Consider the following 19,566-nt stretch of genomic DNA (forward strand, 5'->3'; position numbering starts at 1 on the left):
TTATATAGATCTACTGTCCATTCCTCTCTTTGGAGAGTAGTGATTTGGCTCCTTGGCACATTTTTAAGTTTCTTGTGCTACTGAGCTTTTGAATTTCTTATGTATTTTTTGTATTATCTTTTAATCACATGTGTGATTTGTGAATGTTTATTCCCATTCTGTAGGTTGGTTCTCTGCCCTGTTAATTGGTTCCTTTGCTCTGCAGGAGCTTTGACATTTGATGGCAATCCAATTTTGTCTACTTTTGCTTTTGTCGGGGTCATACCTAAGAAATCCGTGTCCAAATTATTGCTGTAATACTGTGGAGTTTTTTTCTCTGTTTTTATCCAAGTAGTTTTTTAATTTCAGTTTTTAAATGTAAACATTTAATCCTTTTGAGTTGTTTCTGGTATGTAGGGTTAGATAAGGGTCCAATTTTATTTTTCTGCATGCAATAAAATAAGCCAGCTGCAGAAAGACAAATACATCATGGTAAAAAAGAAGAGCCTTCCAGTGATCTACACCTTGAAAAGTTTTTAAAAACAATTTTTAAGAAAATTTTTATGATGAGCCATGTGTGGTAATGCAGATCTGAAATCCTAGTACTTGGAAGGCTGAGACAGGAAGGTTGTAGGTTCAAGGGCAGCATGTAATAACTTAGCTAAACCCTGTTTCAAAAAGAAAAGAAAGATGGTGGGTGTAGCTCAGAGGTAGAATTCCCCTGGTTTTAATCCCTAATATCAAATACACTATATATATATATATATATATATCCCACTTTTTGGATCAGTGAAACTTTTTCTCTTACTTCCTTTCCCTCTTTCCCTCCTTTCCTTTCTCACTTCCTTTATTTTTTTTCCTTTATTTTTTATTTTTTTTAAATCTTTATTTTTTTTTAAATCTTTTGGTGCTGAGGATTGAACCCAGGGCCTGTGCATGCTAAGCATGTGCTCTGCCACTGAGCTACACCTTCAGTCCCCAGAACACTTTCACGTCCGTAAAAGGAGCCCGTTTGGTAAGGCTCGGTGATATAAAGGGCCATGTTGAGAGGGAGCAGCATGCCTGCCCTGTGGTGGTGTTTAAGCTCGTGGTCAGGATGCTAGCGAAGCAGTGAAAAACAAGAATTAGATGTCTCTTAGTTCTTTCACAGCCTTAGATTCTGCATTTCCACATGACATAAGGCTCTGTTTCGTAGAACGAAGGCCATTGACCTCTATAACTGTGTCAAAACATGATGCTAATCCTAAGAACAAAGCAAGCTTTAGTTTCCTGGGTTATCTTTTGTGACCCACTTCTGTTTGTCTTATGAAGGGACACTATCTGTCAGCATTGCCACGACATCCCAGTCCAGGACCAGGTGTCCAGAAGAGATAGGCAAGGACCATATGCAGGCCTCCCTCGGAAAGACCTGGCATGGCTGCACGCAGTCCTCCAGACACACGGGAGAGGCTGGTACCCTTCAGAGACTGGCTTCCCACTAACATTCTTGCCGGCTGCCAGTGCCATTCTGTTCCTTGAATTGTTAAATGAATCTCTTTAATTTGACTGAGCTGCCTTTGGCTGCCAAACCCAACCTCAGCCAGCAGCTACACTCCACAAGTTAACGACAACCCATGCTACCTGTAAGCAGGGGAAGCTGGAACTGCAGAAAGAATTGCTTCTCCACCTGAGCAACTTTTAACAAATGTTGTTTTGTTTCAAAATCAGTTTACTGGATGCTCCGATCTTTTTAGATTTCCTCCTGAGAAACAACACAATTAATTTCTCCTAGGAATTGAAAGTGTAGCATAGAAGATAGTTTTTTTTTTTTTGAAGGTTTATGTAGAAACTATTTTTCATAAAATTTCTTGTTATTTTATTTCTTTTTAAATAATTTGTTATTATTTTTGCTTTGGGAAAAGTAGAGCATGTTTAAATTATATATAGAAGATGTGTTATGGAGGATATTATAGTTTCTCTTTGCCTTTGAAAAAGAAAAGGAAGGGCCTTCTCAGATCCAGAGAGATAAAGTTGATGTTAAAGGGCCACATTATGACCAGAAAATAATTTGACTCCTAAATACCCAACTCTGCTCACCCTAAGCAACATTAAGCATTAGGACCAAGGACAGTTAACTCTTCTCCTCACAGTAGTCTCTTCTTATTAAGTAGTAGTGTTTGGAGATAAATCCAGATGACAGGTGAGCCACTACTTCTGGTGAAACTCTGAGGTCGATATTGATCCTGTGGCTTTCCACATTGAGAAAGAAGCTAACCCTTGGTCAAGAGGATTAATATCATAGGATCCCTAGCCAAATGCACCCTTTATAAATAATTCTGGAGAATTTTTTGACACTTAGGAATCAGGCAGGATTAGGGACAGGGGCAATAGATGCTAGAAATATTTTTCCCTTTGGGACTTCTTACAAGATAGGGTTTCTTACATGGTTTTAGTTTTATGATTCAATATTTATAGTACTCAGTACATGGAATCAAGCTGGTGGGCCAAGGATAAATGGGAAAGGCATTTTGTAGATGTGCTTTTCTAGAGGACAGTACTCAATGGCAGTCATAAACTTGAGGTATGTAGGTTCAACACACATCTTTTCTTTCTAAAGAACAGGCTAAGCATGTATTACTTTCCCTACATCCTTGCTAAGCCCTCTATGCTATGGTACACTAAGAAATTGTATGAAAAATTATACAATGATAATGATCCCTTACAAATGAAGTGCTGATAAGTTGAAATTGTGTCTGTGATTTTATATGACCTAGATAGGAGCTTCTTCTGACTTTATCAGCCTCTACCTAGTAAGGCAGGAAAGAAAATGTAATGAGATGATGGCTGCTTTCTTCAAGAACATTCCTTAATGTTGTATAAACTCTTTCAAGTTTAGACCTGAGGTCTTACTTAAGTAGTAAAAATGTATATACATGTCAGAAGAAACATCTTGTAACTGGCTACCACCAGCAGAGCTGCATAGTAGAAAGTTCTAGTGTCCTGATTCCCTGCATTCTGTCCCTGCATCTCCTATTGTTTCTCTTTTTCTCCTTCCTCAATATAAAGTAATGCATGGAGACTTTACAATTCTTTATTCTAATGGCTATTTATGGGGCATCTGCCCAGGTGTATCTATGAATTCCAGGACTGCAGCATTGGGGCAAGTTATAGGATTCCCAGACCTATGGTTCTTAGTTTGTGGATTTAAACTGTCCTCTTGGCCCTTATGGAAACAAGATAATGTTGGAAGTGTGGCTTTGTTGCTAAGGAGGAGTCCCCATGAGTGAGGCCTTGGAGTTATGTATGGTCCCTCCTCCCCTTGCCTGTATTCTCTCTCTCAGCCTCCATGATGTGAGAATGAAGGCTTTCACTCTTCCTCACGGTGCTACCTACAGCCATGCCTTGAGATCGGCAGACTCCAGCCTTACATGGGCTGAACTTGCAAATGTTCCAAAACTGTGAGCAAATGAATCTCCCTTCCTCTATGTTATGTGGTCAGTTGCTTTGGATTATATCAATGAGAATATTGACTGAGAGATAAATTGGTATTGGAATAGTGGGGGGCACTGCTGTGTCCACTCCTGTCCATGTGTTTTGTCAGTCTTTGGAACTGGTTTGGAAGAGGAAGTTGGAAGGACCAGAATGCTGGTAGAAAGGTGGGTAGTAGAGACTGTGCTCAAGAGATTTCAGAGAGCAAAGAGGAGTCCACAGGAAAATGGAGTAGAGGCCACACATGTTACATTCTGGCAAAGAACTTACCCACATTTTGCTTATGCCCTGAAACTTTATGCAAGGCTGAATTTAAAGATGATGGACTAATTAAGTTGATAGAGGAAATCTTAAAACAGCAATATATCCAAACCACATTATGGATGTCTGTGTTCGGCAAATTGTACACTGAATTTTGGGAGTGAAAAGTAAAGCACAGAGAATTTATAGATTTGCGGTTTAGCAGAAAGACATGTGCAAAATTGGGGCCCAGAAAGACAATGGTTTGGGGGAAATTAAGATGGATGACGAAAAACAGGAAGTGGTGGCTTGGCGTGGTGGCGCATGCTTGTAATCCCCACGCTTGGGAGACAGAGACAGGAGGATTCTGCAGGTTCGAAGCCAGCCGCACTGGCCTAAGAGACCCTGTTTCCAAATAAAAAGTATATTAAAAAAATAGGTCTGGGAGTGTATCCTGGGCTTCCAGGAACCCCAGTGCCACCAAAAAACAAAAAGAGGAAGTAGTGGCCATGATGGCGGTGAGGCCAAAGGCTGTGATTGAAAGAGCCCAGCAGGAATGGTTAAAGACTGCGTGACTACCTTCCCTGCGGTAGTTAATCTCAGTGCTCCCATAAAGCTGGATTTGCTGAGGAAAAAAAATAAGGGTCATGGAGTCTTTTTCCCAGATATCAGAAGACAACCTAGGAATCAGGTCAACAAATGACAGGGTTGGAATTCCTTGCAAGCAGGCCCAAATGGGACAATTTGTGAAGCTCTGACTGTGAATTCAATGTGGCAACAGGTGCTAGAAATATGGATCAATGTGAGGAAAGGTCACAGCTGTAAACTACAGAGACAGGCTAGAGGAGTGAGTATGCCACCCACTGCCACTGACCAGGCCACAGGGGCAATAGTAGGACAATAGCACGGCCCCTTGGAGGTGACATCTCACCACCATGCTCGCTGGAGGCCAGAAATGGAGCTGTAGGAGCAAGTGTATTTAATGCTATATTTTGATCCTGCTTTGGTCCCATTTCTTCATTCTATGCCCCTATCACTAGCTTTTGGGATGCAAACGCTTGCACTGTTCCGTTGTACATTGGATGTAGATAATTTGCTTTTTGCTTTTACAGTGTCTCAGAACCAAGAGTTTACTTAGAGTCTCAAGGAGAGCTTGGACTCTGGACTCTTCAGTGCTGCTGGAACCGGTAAGACTGGGAACTCCTGGAGATTGACTAAATGCATTTCCATTGCCAGAGGGTTGTGAAATCTAAAGGGCAAGGAGTGGAGTGGAATGCTTTGGACTTAGAATGTCTCCCTGCCCCCCCAGCCCTCATGGAAAGAAGGCAGTGATGTTGGAAGGAAGGCTCAGTTGCCGAGGTGTGGTCCCTGGGGGTGTGGCCTTGGGGACTGTGTAAAATCTCTCCTCCTCTTGCTTGCTCTCTGCTTCTGGCCTCTGTGAAGCAAGAGTCAGACCTTGCATTCTCCTCTGCTGCCATGCCTTGGACTTCGCAGACTCCAGCCTCATGGGACGGAACCCCCAAATCTCCCAAAACTGTGAGCAAATATATCTTTCCTTCTCTAAGTTGTGTGGTCAGTTGTTTGGGGTTATGGAATCAAGACTGGTGACAGAGATAGTGATACCAGGGGAAGGCTATCAAGATCCCTGTGGGACTACTAAGGCAGTGAACATCTAACTAAGGCAGTGAACATCTAGAAGTCAAGGCCTGGATTATGCACTGGTGAGAAGGAACTAGAAGAACAGAGAGAGAGAGAGAGAGAGAGAGAGAGAGAGAGAGAGAGAGAGAGAGAGAGAGAGAGACCCCAGAAGAGCCAAGCTTGTTGTGGGAGAGTTTGCCTTCAGGAGAAGGCTTAGGGAGAGTGTGTCTGTCCATCAGGAGTCTTCCCACACATCATATAAATGAATTTTGGCTTTCTAAAAATATAATTTGTTTAAAAGGATACTGAGAAGCCCACTAAGGCGAGAAAGGAGTTGAGAGGCTATCCTCTACCAAAGACTTCCCCTAGAAGCTGGGACAGGTGATCACCCATGATCTCTAGCCATTATACACAGCTCTCTCCATCTGGACCCAACAGCTTCTATTCTGCACCAACTAGGCATGGCTGTGGCCACCCTGGGGCAGACATGGAGGACACGTACTTTGGGTGGTAGGAAAATGGAGTTGGAGGATGAGAGGGATCTACAGAATCAGATGTGGTCTTGATGGGACCAGAAGAAGGCTTCCTTTCAGGGACTGAGGGACTGAAGGACTGAGAAGTCACAGGAGCCATGGGGGAAGGAGCCTTCAAGGTTCAGTTCTTCTGCAGGAAGCTGCTGCTGTTCTCTGCTTTTACATGGGTCAGAGGAAGCAGTGGGGAGAGTTATGTTAAAGGAGTCGGAAAGACAGAGTTGCAGAGCCGCTAAGACACACAGAGAGATCTTGGACAAAATGACAAAGGGGTTTGAGCACATGAGTAACAAGGTCAGAATTCCATTTAAAAAGATACCCCAGGGTCACTTCTTGGCCTTTTGTCAATGGCCAAATATGAAAGCTATCCCAGCTGCTGTATGGATGCGGAGTTCTAGAGATATTTGGGGAACTATTTCAATGTCCAGGTCAGATAACAGCAGCCTGGACACAGGTATTAGAGATGCAGATGGGTCTGTGGGTTGGATCAGTAGGATGTACATATATACATATGTACATATATACAGCCACACTTCCTTCTCTGTGATTTTTGTACCCACAAATTCAAGCAAGTGTGAGTACACTAAAAAACACCAAATTTGCATCTTTAATAAACACGCATACACCTTTTCTTGTCATTATTCCCTCAAAAATATAGCATAATGATATTTACATAGCATTTGCATTCCAGTAGGCATTTTAAATCACCTAGAGATGACTGAAAATACAGGAGGATGTGGGTAGGTTTTATGCAAATATGCCATTTAATAGAAGGCTCTGGAACATCTTTGGATTTAATATCAGGAACCACTTTCCTGCAGATGCCAAGGAACTATCATGTGTGTGTGTGTTTGTGTATTTATACACATGCACACATTTTTTTTAGGTTTACCAGGCAATTGTATACAGAAAAATAGTATTTACTTCAGTTTTAAGATAGTTACTTAGGGTAATGAGTACATATGTACTAAGTCCACTGGTTTTTAACGTAAATATAAGCGGGATAATGGGATGTTTTGATATGTGTACAGTGAAATTTCGGCCACCGTAAAGCAGGCATGCTATCAGGCCCATTGCTTGCTATAGTTGCCTTTTTGTGCATACTTGTGATAAGAGCACCTGAAACCTGCCCTCTCAGCAGATGCCCTGCATTGAGCATAATGTGATTAGTGCCTTGGGCTCCCGTGCTGCACGGGAGATCTCTAGACTCATGTGTCCTGCCTACCTGCAGGTTGGTACACTTCAACCCTTTTCCTTCCTCCCACCCCCGATAACCCCTTTCTACTCCGGGCTTCTGTGTATTTGACTTTATTTTAGATTCTCTACATATAAGAGAGATCAAAACCACTCTTCTTCCCGTATCTGGATAAAATACTCTAATTATAAGGTAACAGAAAGGTTTCAGGCCCAAGAGGCAGACTTTAATGGTGAGGCTCTAACTCTTGTTTTTGTCCTGGATGAGGTGCAGGGCGCCCGGGGATTGGGGTGGGGAGGACAGCCTGCGCCCTGGGCACACCATGTGCCGTGTACCTGGGCACTGTACCTGGGCACACCATGTATCAGTCATAGATGGATGTGTTGAACCCCAAGGCACAGACCTCAAGTTTATTTGCACTCCTATACAGAACCAGAAGTCTGCTCAGCCATAGCTACATAAACTCATCCTATTGTGTGTCGTCTTCTGAGTCATCCTCCTGCCCAGCTCCAGACTGCAAGCCCAGAGGTAAACACTGGAGGCTCGCCTACCTTCCCCCACCTCACAGGTTTTTTGTCTGGCCTGTATGTTTGGGCTTGGGGAAAGATTGCATGGGAAAGGAGCTTGAGGAGGAAGAAAACGAGGATGCAGTGAACACTGGGCCCCGAGATTCATCAACCAACTAGTAGCAGACCATCAGCGTGAGCAATGCAGAGCAGAGGTGGGCGGGCAGCAGTGACGTCGGCAGTGATGTCATCAAGGCACCAGAGATGATCTGGGGAGGTGTTTGGGGAGAGCAGAGGCAGTCTCGCAGTTATGACGTCACAGCGATGCGGGGGGGGGGTCTGTCACGCTCTCTAACGTGTCACTGAGCAGGTGGGGAGGTGTTGGAGGAGAGCAGACCCTTCTCACCTGTCTTCTGGTCGCCAGTAATTGTTAAAAACCCAGTTTACCGAATGAGAGATATATTTCTTGAAATGTTTTTCAGGACAAATGTTAATATTTATTCTTATGTTGCTTAATTTTTTGGGACCATTCTATTTTAGGGGAAATGATAGGGACAACGTGTAAGTTACACATTTCAGCATACTGACATATAGTAAGAGGGGCAGCTTTGTAGTTTGGGAAGGCATTTGGGGCCCATACGGTGTTCATCTCTATTCCTGCAAACTCAGACAATTGCTCACGACGAATTGCACGTAAGGAAAGGAGCTGGCAGCTCTCCCAATTAAGGTGTCCATCTGCTACTGTTTTGGAATTAAATTTTGCCTCTGGTAACATACTGTACAGTAAATGTCCCTTTTGTGGATTGTTCTGTTTCATGTGACTGACAGCTTTTTACTTTTATTTATTTATTTTAAGTTCAGCTGTGCACTATGTGCATGAACAAACTGGAATGTCTGATGACGATTCTTAATGAGGGAGAATTTGAGTGAGCTTGAAAGTGCCATGAACGCTGTAAGTTGTGCAATCCAAGTCGACCTTTGTAAACAGCAGATTGAGAAGAGAGAACTATGTAGCTGATATAAAAAATACAGTAAATACTCATTACCTTACCTTATGTAAACCTTTCTTCAAATTCTTGGGGCATATACTGCCATCTTTATTTATAGAAAAGGAAACTGAAAATTCAGGTACTAGAATATTAAGTATTTTAATGCTGTTTGTAAAGCTTTGAGTCAGGCACCAATAACATACGGACCAAATCAGTCAAAGTATCACACATTCTAGTGTGTTATCCTTGCTAATGGGTATGGCTCTGTGTGTGTGTGTGTGTGTGTGTGTGTGTGTGTGTGTGTGTGTGTGTAGCTTTAGATACTTAAAATATAATGGCCTCAGCAGGGCGGCACACGCCTGTAATCCCAGTACTTGGGAAGCTGAAACAGAAGGATTGCAGGTTCAAGACTAGAATCAGCAATTCAGCAAGGCCCTAGCAACTTAACGAGATCCTGTTTTAAAATAAGAAAGAAAAAGAGCTGGTGGTGTAGCTCAGAGGTAGAATGCCCCCGAGTTCATTCCCAAATACCAGAGAGATAGATAGGTAGATAGATAATAAATAAATATATCATCTCTTCAGATAAACAGGACATAAACTGAAGAAGTAGTAAAAGCCAATGCTGCAGGGAGAACATTCCCTGTTTTGGGGCTCTCTGATGATTATAAAAAATATTCAAGATGAGAAAAGCCAGAAGCACAACTTAGCTTATCCCGTGGCCACATCATTCTGAGAGTTGAGCCTGGGTTATACTCAGTGAAAACCATAGGATGGAAACTTTGGTCCTAATGAGTACAAAACCAAGATCACAATTAAAAATTACAAAAAAATTATTACTAATTGTTGTTTATCCAGCAGCCTGTTGTTCAAAATGTTCAGGGGGAAAATCCTGCAAATTGGAGAAATGATAGACAAACGTGTCTGCAGGCTGTACAGCTGGTGACCTGGTCTAAGTTGCTGCGTGAGGTAGGAGTCGGGAATGTTCTATGTGGATGCCGGAGGTGCTTGCACTATCTACGGAGACAGTGAGTCTCACACTATAATCTTCCTCCAGGGCAGCATTCTGGAAAGCTGTGTATGTCCTGAACACTGCACACACATTTCCACTTTGGAGCCTGAGCCTCCTTCGTTTTCAGTGACGGTGCTTAGTCCCAGAGCTGGGTGGCACATTATGCTGGGTTCAGGGATGCTGGCTGCACACACAGCCTATGCTCTGACAGAGCCCAACCTGATGGTACAAGGACAGCTCAGGGGCTTAGGGCCTGCTGAGCTGAATTCAAACCTTGCCTGAGCTCAGGGGGGAGTAGGTAATAAGGGAGCGTTTTATTAAATGTTAATGTGCCAGATCTATTAAATTTTATTTTCACAAGTCTGCCTGGCTTCTGTTAACATATGTTCTCATACATATGTTTTATATCATATTTTGACTCGCAGGTTGGGGACTGTAGATCATGACCAACTGGCTCTGTGGATTTGGGCTGCGGTAAAGCAGGACATCATGGCAGAAAATCTGTGGTCAAGCAAAACTTCTCACCTCATGGTCAGGATGCGAAAATAGAGACATCTAAGGAGCCCTCTCCCACCACCTCTTAAAGGTCCTAACACCTCATAATGCCAGGCTTGGAACCAAACCTTTAACAAATAGACTTTTGAGGGACATTATGTGTCTAAGCTAAAGCACTAGACAATGGTCTGGTCCTTTTGTACCATTTTGTCCTGTAGATTAGAAGAAGAAAATTATTACTTAATAATATGGAATATTTTTTAATTTATGTTCACGTTCATGGTTTGCTGGAAAATGGAAAATGAAGGAGGGAGGGAAGAAAGGAGAGAGAGAGAGAGAGAGAGAGAGAGAGAGAGAGAGAGAATGAAAGAGAGAGAATGATGTTTAAAAAAACAACAGTAAAAATGAACCCTCTGATATGCCCCAAACAGGTATTTATCCCACTGTGCTAAAAAAGAAAAAAAAATATTGGTTAAACCCAAACTATGTTAAGCCTTTAAATATCCTTCAGAAGGTAAAATGTCAGGAACCAGTTCAAAACCCAGAAAATTTAGATGTGTGTGCACAGGTGGTTATGTGTGAGAGAGAATGTTTTTCTTTAGTTAATGCCTGGAAACAGGTCTATCCCATCTCCTCTGCTCCTGGTGTGGGAAGGGTGAATGCGGCCCCTTTGGCAGCCTCTGCTGTCATCTATACCCACTTCAAATCAGCTCCGACCTTCCTTGATTTCAAGACTGAAACAGTCCCACTCCCCAGAGCTTTGGCTGGTGGTAATCACATTTCTGAATATTTTATCAGGAGGCAGAGCAAATTGCTACAGCATGGTGGCACAGAGCTCAGAAAAAAAGTGTGAGCAAGGACCCTTCTTCTCTTTTTTCTTCCTTGAGATTCTATGTCAACCAGCTCATCTTTGCTCCCAAACCAACAATCACACAAACCTCTTCATTGTCGGCTCTCAACTTGCCCCCCTGAGTGTCTCCAGCATCTGCGCCTGTAACCTCAGAGCATTCTTTCTCAAGGGTGAAGATGCTGGCACACAGCTGTTGTGGTTGGCTGCATGGCAGCCTTACCATTCTTCTCACAAATTGTCCCACCACCAGCTGTCTCTTGAGGAGCTATTCTACCTATATCATGCCTTGGGCCATCAACCTAGTGAAGGATGGATATCCGTCCCAGCCAGGCTAACCCCAGTCCCTTGCCCAGGGATGCAGGTCTTGTGTGGATGGCCAGTTACCAAGGTTTCTGGGTCAGCTGCTTCATTTGCAGTGCCCTGGTTCCCCTTCAGCCATCTGTCCCGGGGCCTTGAATCCAGAGCTTCCTGTCTCATCCTGACATGTGTCCTCTGTTTTGTGATGTTGTAGAGGTCTCCAGAGCTTAAGTCTCTTTGTCATGCTAGAAATAAAAGAAGGCAGTGCTGGAAGTGTCCATCAGACTGCCCCTGAAATATATGTTTTTTTCTCACATTACCACGAATCTGTACTAAATAGACATTATTGCCTCAGCCATTAAATAAGCATTTTCAGTGAGAAATCGAGGCAAGAAGCTTTATGATGGCTCTGTGCTCCAAGTACAGTCCAGCGTGCACTCCTAAGAGAATGACAGGACATCCCAGAAGTGTCCAGCACACACACACACACACACACACACACACACACACACACACATAGAGACACACACGTGTGCACACACACGTGCACACACACAGTGGCACCATCACACACTTGCTTCCTTTTTCTCTTCACTCTGGCTGGGGTCCCCATGGCTCCTGCACAGCCCATTTCTTTACTTCTAGTCTTTGTAGATCCCAGTGCCCGAGCTGGAGACAGATGCTGGAGAAGTAGGAGGCAGGGACAGGCTCCTTGTCCTGCGTGGCTAGCTGTGTGGAAGGAAGAAGGCACCAGGAGCCCATCACCTGTCCCATGCCCTGTGCTCTTCGTCCTCCATGGCTTGGTCCTAGCACACCAGGAACAACAGTGGAGCAGTGGCAGGTGAGAATGGCTCTCTGCGAGCATTTGGGAGAGCTGGAGCTGGGCCTTTTGCTGCTGATGGGTTTAGATAGTCTTAACACTTGCTGCATATTAAAGTCTCCTGAGATGCTTTAAAAATATCAGTGCATAAGCTAGTTCCATCTCAGAAATTCTAATTGTATTCATTGGCTTGGGTGGGACATGAACATTCTGGTGTCTTTTTCTTTTCTTTTTTTTTTCTTTTAAGTTTCTCAATGTACAGTTGAAAACTATTGCTAATTCTTGAAGCATCATCCCTGGAATAGCAGTTCCAGTGTCACCTGGGAAGTGGGTAGAAATGGAAATGTCTGGTCTTGCCAGCATCAGAAACTCTAGGGCAAAGGGCCTCCCCTCTCTGATCATCACAAACTCCCCATGAAGTACTGGTGTGGAGATCAGGTGAGAATCACAGATGCAGATGAATAAAAAGGCCCATGGAAAGAGAACAGCATGCAGCCCAAGGAGACAGCACAGGCACGGACTCTTTCAAAAAAGAAAAGGAAACAGTGTTCACTCTAACATTCTCCATTCCCTCACATAGAATCTCTGGGTGGCACGTTTGTTACCAGTGGTGACACTGCTTGAATCACCTTTAAAAGACAGGCTGCTGAGTAGAATTCCACTGAGCCTATATCCCATAACTTTGTAATCCATTCATCTGTAATGGACACCTGGGTTGGTTCCACAACTTGTCTGTTATGAATTGTGCTGATACGAACATGGATTTGCACGTATGACTATAATATTCGGGTTCCAGTCTCTTTGGAAGGACACTCAGGAGTGGTATGCTGGGTCATATGGTGGCTCCATTCCCAGTTTTCTGAAGATCTCCACACTGATCTCTATAGATGCTACACTAATTTGCAATCCTGCCAACTGTGTAGAAGGGTTTCTATTTTCCCACATCCTCATCAGAATTTTTTTTTTTAATTCTTGATGATTGCCATTCTAATCGGAGTTAGACGGAATCTCTGTGTAGTTGTGATTTGCATCTCCTGGTGGCTAGTGATGCTGGATATTTCTCTCATGCATGTATTGATATACACAGATACAGTTCTGCACAAAATAAGGAAGAAGAAAATCATGTCCTCTTCAGGAAAATGGATGGACCTGGAGAACATTATGGTCAGTGAGATCAGCTGGTCACAGAGAGTGAAGGTCACATGTTTTCTCACATGTGCAGAAGCTAGGCAGTAATCGGGATAGAAGAGGCACTTTAGACACTGGAGGTGAAGCTCCAGTGGAGTGAGGAGGTGGTCTTGGGGAGGAGGGGAGAGAGAATTAATGGAGGAAACACTATGCATGTATGTCTCCATCACTAGAGATAATGGATTGCATTATAATTTGAGGCTATAATACACCAAAAAAAATGCAGAGAAACGACAGGCTGCTAGATTTGAAGCAGGGAAAGGACCAGCCAAGAAAGACACAAGGCTCTACGATGCTCAACATCAGATCCCTGTGTCCACTGTGGCCACAGAAATGGCATTTATGAGTTTGAGGCAGTCACAACTTTGTTGGTCTAGAAGAGGAATCCTGTTGGAGGACTTGATTCAATGCTAATTGCCACATCCTCACAGAATTCAGACACAAATCACTCAAAAATGAGGCTAGAGTCCAGGCTACCAGGTGAGTTAGGCAGAAAAATAGTAGATGAGAAACCCACTTAAGAAGCTTCTTCAAATCAGGGGTCCCTACTCTTCAGGCATATTCAGCTTCCTGGGTGACGGGTATTGGGCAAGTTGGGAGCATGTGGTACAATCATCTAAGAGCATCTCCAGTCCTTACACTGAAGGACATTTGTGCCCTCTAAGGCTGCAGAGCTCAGTCCTTGCATGTTCAGTGTCACCTGGCAGGCTGGTTGACACAGCCTGCTGAGCTCCATCTTGAGCTCTCTGACTTACTTGGTCTCCTGTTGGCCCCTGAGGATGTGCATTCTTTACCTGTTCCCTGGTGCTCCCAGAGCTGCCAGTCTTGGAACTGTAACAGCACCCTGTGTATTGTTGGTGCCTTTCCTCAATTCCATCAGTGCTATCATGGAGCCATGCTGGTGTGGCCTGTGGATTTTTATTTTAACCCAGGGCATCCCTTTCTCTCAGATATGAAACACATGTAAAAATTTAAATCCAGCAGCTACTATACCTTATGGTAACTTCAAAATACTATAATATTTTTTGAAGTCTATTCCTTTGAGAAAAGTACTAGCTAAATGATGAAAGAATTAAAAAAAACCTTAAATTCATTGAGAAAATGGCATGAAGCTTGCTGCAAAATAACTTCTACTAAATGTTCAACTGAACAGAGTATTATGTACCTAAAAGGTAATGTAAGAAATGCATTCATAAAAGTATTTTCTGGAATGAGGTTGTCATTTCATTTTGAGGAATGCACTTTATTTCAAATTATGGATGTTCCAGGCCAAAAAAATGATGTCTGCTTACCCTCATTTGTTTCTATTTTTCCCATCAAAATTCCCCTTCAGCTGGGTGGTGGCACATGCTTGTAATCCCCGTGCTTAGGAGGCGGAGACAGGAAGATCCTGCAGTTTCGAAGCCAGCCTCGTTGGCTTAAGAGACTCTATTTCCAAATAAAATATAAAATAGGCCTGGGAGTGTAGCCTGAGAAGGGTTCCATCCCCAGTACCACCAAAAAAAAAAAAAAAATCCCTTTCATTTCTCTCCACACTGCCCTGGGCCTTAAGGGGCTGATCTCTTAGGATCACATCAACTGGGATGTTTCTCTCTGGTTTCTTGTTGGTTTGACCAATGGAAGACACTGTTGGAAATGAAACAGAAGTCAGGGTGTTGATTCCCCACAGCCCTTATGTCACAGGATCCACACTGACCGAGGCTGAGCCAGGCCTCGAGCCCCAGTGTCTGGTGCTTCAGCACTAGCTGGTTTTGCTAGCAGCAGATACTAATAATAAGGTGGATAATAATCACAGCCTCTGTTGGCAAAGCCTGAGTGTTTCATCATGTCTGCTGAGTTCCCATAATCCTGTCTATACCTTTGTAAATAGTTTCTTCTTTACACTCCCTAGGTGAAATGTGGATAAAATGATTATCAGATATTGCAGACACAATCTGCTGAAACAACTTATAAGAGGGAAGCCCATGAGATTAGGCTATAAATTCTGGGCACTGTGTACAGCATTGGGATATTGCTATAACTTTATCTTATGTAGTGAAAAAAGTGCTCAAGAATGACCCAATCATGATCTTTGGCTTGGAAATGAGGAAGAGCCACACATGCTGGAAGTAGTAGGGAATTCATAGTCATACTCTGATGTTTTTGGTTGACCTATTCACTGTTTATGACTTGTTGGTATGACTTTGAAATATTGGATTCCAAGCTAGAGGCATCCAGAAGGGAAACATACTACCCAATTGTCCTCTGAAGCTGACGGCATTGATTAATAATAAAAATGATAATGATAATAATAGGGTCATGTGATTCCAGATTCTACACAAATAATGACATTCCCATTGCAAAATGGTTAACTAGTAAAGGTATCATTGTTGAAGGAACTGTGATACAATTGGCTAAGTTCAAGGATAAAAAACAGAAATAAAAGTACAGCTAATATGCCTCCGACAAAGGTAGTGGGTAGCTATATGAATTCTGATAGAGCCAGAAGTAGTGGCGCATGGTTGTAATCCCAGCATTTGGGAGGCTGAGACAGGAGGATCTCAGTTCGCCGACAGCCTCAGATATTTAGTGAGGCCCTTTGCAACTCAGTGAGATTCTGTTTCAAAATATAGAATAAAAAATAGGGCTGGGGGTATAGCTCAGAGGTAGAATGCCCCTGGGTTCCATCTCTGGTACAAAAAAAAAAAAAGAATTTTGATGGAGGTGTGGATAAAAGCCATTGGTTTGTTTCAAAATATTCAACCTTTATTAGAAAAAGTGGGCCACTCTCAAAGCAGAGTCTGCACATCAGAGCAGAACTTCCTAAAATAAGAATCGGGACAAGGAGGAACTAACAAAGAGGAAGACATAATCCCTGCCCTTAAGAAGCCCATGGAGAGCCTTCATGTGGCCCTCTGGCTGTAAACTGATATTATACATACACTTAAAGAAGGGGTGAAAGTAAAGACATCCACCTCTGAGAGTCTTGGAATGGTCATCTCTTGGTATGGCTACCTGTTCAGCATCTCTCCACCATTTGGAGCTGGTGCTAGCTTTCCTTTTTTGTGAATCTATCTTAGCCTCTTCTTACCTTAGTCTATCTTAGTCCCTTCTGCTGGATAAATTGTGTTCTTAATTCTCTGCGGGATGCCTGCTACAGTTTCCACCCAATTCAGCTCCTGGAATGTAGGACCTTAATCGTCCTCATCCTTACATATGGTTTCTTCCTACCCTCAAACAAAGGAGCTTCCAGGACTGCCTAACTAGTATGGTGGCCTGTATCCACAGATGGTTGCTGAACACTGAACAAGTGGCCAGCCTGAACTGAGATATGCTGTATGCCTAAAACTCACAAAAGTTTTAGATAGGTCTAATTGGGTGATGTGTGTGTGTGTATGCCTCCACCATCCTTTACTCCAATAAGATAGATGGCTATGATGAACCAATAAAAAAGTTAAAAAATATTTAGAATTAATATTTAAAAATGTCATTACTATTTTTATGTCTTTTTTGTGAAGCTGGGAACTGATCCCAGGGCTTTGGCTAGGTGGGCAGATGTTCCACCACTGAATTAACACTTCCAGCCCTTCTTACTATTACAATATTTATTATATGTTAAAATGATAACATTTGGGATATATTTGACTAAAAAGTAAATTATTAAAATGAGTTGCATCTGTTCATTTTTATTTTTAACCATGTGACTCCAAAATTTATATATATATATATATATATATATATATATATATATATCCCATTTGTCTCTATTGAATGACACTATCCCAAGATTAGTGAACAAAATGAGGGTTACTAAAGAATTACTCAAAAATAAAACCAGTTTATTGGCATGAGATGCCTCCTTGAGAATTTGAGTTACAAGACTGCAGATCATCATAGCTGCAAAAAACATAGTTTACATGTGAAATGGAGAGAGAGAGAGAGAGACAGACAGACAGACATTCACTTAGAGCATATTCTGTGGCAGTGGGGAACTGATTCTCCCCTCCTGCCACATGCTCATTGACCTCCCAAGTCACAGAAAGTCAGGTGGTGGGTAATGGAGCTTCCGAGGACAAAGCTCACAGCGGCTTTTTGAGAGGACAGATGTGAGTCCTGCAAGGTCAGGGACGCCAGAGTCTAGCTTCTAACTCTCTCTTTCCATTGTTCTGGGCAACACAGCCTCTGATGTGTCAGTGCCACATCCTGATGACTTTAGTTTATCCTCCTAAAAGGTGAAGACCTAATTTAGAAAGAAAGCTCCCCAGCAGTGTTAGAAAATTTGGTACAAGCTGGGAATCAATTCAAATGTAATCAACTCACCTATCAGAGATCCTACCATAAGAACCTTCAAATTCCCCTCCTCACTGTGCATTGGGGAACTGGCAGAGGTAATGTCTATCAGGGGTGGCATCTGAGTAGGACCTCACAGAACCCACACAGACAATGCTGAATTCTCCCAGAAACTTAAAGACACGGCAGTGCTTCTTGTCCAATAATAAGAAGAAAAGGTTTCTGCTTGGCCAGGCAGCTAGAAAAGCATTTACTGGCCCTTCAAAATGTCAGCAGCCCCTCCCTGGCTTCCTACAGCTAAGGGAGAACCGGCCAGGAGGATTTCTGCCTCAGAAATGGGGACGAGAAGCCCTCAGCGCTGAAACCCTGCACTCGGTGTCTCTCTTTATGTGGGTTCCATTTGTTTATGCCAAGAACACAGGCTCGTTATCTTGTTGCCTGACTAGCAATGCTACTTGGTAGTCAGAGGGATTTTGTGGAATCTAAAAAGAGATACTAGAAAATGGCAGAGTCAATGTGAAGCATTTTGACAGTTGATAGGGGCAAGGGAAGAGGACTAAGACGTTTATCTTCTATCTGCCACCAGGACGACCTCTGTATCAGGTCCTTTGTGTGGCCATCTTAAGTCTCATGACAGCCACTGGAGGTAAGTGTGGTTACTCTACTTGAGGAAGCAGGAAGCCAGCGTTTCCTCTGCTTATATAATGTTCCAAGGACACCCATCTTCAGGGGTTCCCTCAGACCAGAACATTGCAGGGTGCTGGCTGAGGGCTCCAATATCCTGCTGAGAGGAGGGGAAGCCAAGCCATCCTGAGAGCTGACCTGGGGCCTGGCAGGCAGTTCACTTGCGGAAAATACCTATCATAGATTCCTCAGTGCTGTGGCCTTACACGTGCTGGAGAGGGCAGGACAAGGTTCAAACATATGCGTTTAAACTGTATTCTCAACTACAAACCAAAGAAATTCAAATGGCCAGTAAGTGCATGAAAAATGTTCAACATCATTACCAATCAGAGAGATGCCAATCAAAACGGCCCTGAGATTTCACCTAACTCCAACTAGAATGGCCATCATTCAAAACGCAAACAACAACAAATGCTGGTGAGGATGCGAAGAAGTGGGAACTCTTAAACATTTTTGGTGGGATTGCAAATTAGTGCAACTCCTTTGGAAAACCGTATGGAGGATCCTCAGTAGAATGGGAATGAACTTACCATATGATCCAGCAATACCACTTCTGGATATCTACCCAAAAGAAAGGCAACCAAACTACCAAACTAATGCATGTTTATCTCTGTTCATAACTGCACAATTCACCATAGCCAAAGTATGGAACCAGCCAAGATGTCCATCAACAGATGAATGGATTACAAAACTGTGGGATTAGTACACAGTGGAATTTTACTCAGCCATAAAGAAAAACACAATTACATCATTTACAGGGAAATGGATAGAACTGGAGAACATTATGCTAAGTGAGATTAGTCAGTCACAAAAGTAAGAAATCAAATGCTCTCTCTCATATGCAGAAGCTAGGGAGAAAGGTCATAGGAGGAACTCTAGATGAATAAGGATATACTATGATGAGCAAATAAGGTGACCTAACTGAGGGGATGGGAGAAGGGAAGGGGAAAGTCTCTAAGGCACATGATTAACAAATACATCAAAGTCAATCACTTAGCTAAGCATGAGAAGGAGGGAGGGGGAGGGAATGAGGTGGGAATCAGGGAAGGGCTAAATAGGGTGATGTGTGCATGTATGCCTTCACCATCTTGTATTCCATTAAGATGTATGGCTACAATGCACCAATTAAAAATAAAATAAAAACAAAGGCTTTTGTGAGCTCAGTATGGCTCACAGAGTTTGTAGAATCTACAGTTTGTGGGACAGGTTAGAATTCGGTGGCTACGTACATGACTTTGGAATCTGAATCCAAGTTCTGCTTCAGAAAACAGACAAGGAGGGTGTTGGACTCTTATGACTCTGAGCCGTCTGTCAACAAGGATGGTAAACTGAGGATGCTTTAGGCAAAGGCTGCTTCAGAAAACTGAAATGCTAGGTTATTTCAGCCTGGCTCTCCAGTTTCTATTCCC

Source organism: Muscardinus avellanarius (assembly GCF_963383645.1).
Source record: "Muscardinus avellanarius genome assembly, chromosome: 9".
NCBI lineage: Eukaryota > Metazoa > Chordata > Mammalia > Rodentia > Gliridae > Muscardinus > Muscardinus avellanarius.